At 34.6% G+C, this 2535-nt stretch overlaps 1 long non-coding RNA gene across 1 annotated transcript; it reads left to right on the forward strand.

Moving 5' to 3' along the window:
• Positions 1-310: 310 nt before the first annotated feature.
• LOC144824884 (uncharacterized) lies at positions 311-1674 on the forward strand. Its single transcript, XR_013609162.1, has 4 exons — positions 311-381; positions 508-637; positions 727-817; positions 1410-1674. It is a non-coding gene; the product is annotated as an uncharacterized LOC144824884 (long non-coding RNA).
• The last annotated feature ends 861 nt before the right edge of the window (positions 1675-2535 follow it).

The following is a 2535-nucleotide window of genomic DNA, read 5'->3' on the forward strand; positions in this document are numbered from 1 at the left end:
ATTGTCACTTTTATGAGCAGTGTAGAAATGAAAACCAATCTCTAGCCTGTATCATTTTACTAGGTATTGATTTGGAAAGCGCTACCACTCTGACCCATTTGCAACATTCAAGATACAAACGGAACGCAGGAAGTCACCGCCTTTAAAGCTCGATGTCTGTCACCCCTTATTAGCATTATTCAAAAGGTAAACGCTATCTGAATAGCAGAATTAACATTTTTTATGCGTCTTCAGGCACATTCTCAAAATACTATCTTTGGACCTCATTTTGCAATTTATAGTTGGCGCATGAAACGGAGCTGTCCATTTGAGAGAATCACAAAGGAAGCACATCTTTTTGTTTGACTTTAGCCTGTGCCCTGCTAAATCACCGGCCAAAAGGTAATTAATTAATAGTATTTTGGTATCCCTATTAATAGCTAGTGAGTAGATCAATGTCACAACCTTTGCCAAAAGGCTATTGTGATAATAAAACTTATATCCTTTATATATATTTTTTCTCTCTAGTCTAAATGAAAACTTCGCTCTTTTAAAGAAATCAACATGGAATTCTGTCTCTTATAATTTTAATGAAATAAAGCGTGAAGCGTTATTGTGGGCAGTGGTAGGAAGTCAGCAGTGAACTCTGTTTAAACAGGTGAGATTACCATTTGCTGTATTTACTCAATTAGACTGAAGAAATTCATCACAATATTCCAATGAACACTTCTCTCCTATTTTTAACAGCTATCACATACCGTCTCCATCATTAAAGGGAGAGGTGCCTTACCCGCCCTCACTACCACGTATCTTTTAACCAATACTATCTCTATTCTAGGTAAGGCTTTTTGAGTAATAAAACCTTAGAACGTAAATGCATTGTTGTAGTGTCGTTAGCTTAAATGTAGTAGCTATTCCTGATTTGGTGAAGTTAAGTAGTCAATCACAAGTGAGAATCATATGTGATTTATTCAAGCTGTCCAACAAAGAAGATAATAATGCTATTTGCACTAGTACAATTAGAAATTAATTCCTCCTGCCCGCACGACACTACATCAGGATGTGATATATGCATCCATAACAAATAGGTAATATTATTTAAATTTTTGGAACTATAAAATTTCCCATAGAGACCATTCTATGACAAATGTTACGCCTTTTTCTTGTTATAATAGCATTTCAGGGATTTTTTTCGAGTTTAGGTCAAAATGTGAGATTTATCAAATATGTCAATGTTTTCCAACTGTATGTTTTTATATCATGTTTGTTCTTAGGCATAAAGCCTGGCTATTTAAAGAAAAAAGGAATTTTTATATATCAAAAAGTAAAAGAAGAAGCATGCTCTAGACAGACTCATCAATGATAAATGTGAATAACTCAACTTACAATGTACTGTTATGTGGTTGTGATTTTCTTTTATCTCTTTTTAGAAATAATGGCTGCTATCATCTTGTCCTGAGGAAGACAAATGTGTTTGTCGAAACGCGTAGACTTACAGCCTTATACACTTTCCATATTGGAGATATTAGTTTTAAGAAATAATTTTATATGCACTAATATGTTTGTTTGATATGCATTATTCGAATCAACCCATATCGATTTATATCATGAAATTATAATTTCTTTATTGTACCGGATGTATCCTCTTTTATATATATATTTTTTATAATTATATTAAAAATCACTCCCTTTGGATATCACTACAGTCTATTGCTTCTTTATGAGTTTTTAATGAGTTGTTTATGAACATATGTTCCTTTCAATAGCCTACGCTTGTCCTTAATTGTCTGCCTGGGTTGTTACCTTTGCACAAAAATTGTTTTCCCTGACCCAGGAGCACGATCCAAATCAGGGGGTCCTTGTTACCCACAAAAAAAAAAAAAAAAAAAAAAAAACACCTCTGTTCAGTGTCACATTGTGTGTGTGCTCTGGCCTTAAACTGGTACTGCTTAAATTGTCTCCATCCAATTGGCCTATTTAAATGTATTTTGATTTCACAGGAAATGGCACAGGAATTGCAAAAGTAGATTCAAAGTCAAATGTCATAGGTGGCTGCAATATGTATCTATACCATCTAAATAGAAGACACAAATATATGGCTACCAAGAGCTCCACTCTGTTCTGGCTGAGCTGCACTTTAAAAGCATAGCTATGAAACATGGAAGGTGAAGATGGTTTTGCCTTTAAGCACATATATTTTTGCATATTAACAAGTCAACGCTATTGTGAGTCTTATGCAACCCAGACACACCAGACATGTGAAATTGATCTGTGTTAATTAATGGAAAACGAAAACTTTGAAACCACATTGGAGGAAACAAATCCATGAAAACCCAATTTTAAGGAAAGACAATTTTAAGCAAGTGCAAAGATTTGAAAATGAAAGGAAACATTTTAAAGGAAAGATAATCTTAAGAAAAATCCAAAATTAAATTAAACTTGGGTAGAGTTAGCACTACTGTGGGTTTTTTACGGTCAGGGATGGGTACTGTATGGCCGGGATGCCCGCCACCCCCTCCCAACACATATCCCCAAGGATGGGAAGTCGGACAATTG

Source organism: Lissotriton helveticus, chromosome 3_1 (genome assembly GCF_964261635.1).
Source record: "Lissotriton helveticus chromosome 3_1, aLisHel1.1, whole genome shotgun sequence".
Lineage (NCBI taxonomy): Eukaryota > Metazoa > Chordata > Amphibia > Caudata > Salamandridae > Lissotriton > Lissotriton helveticus.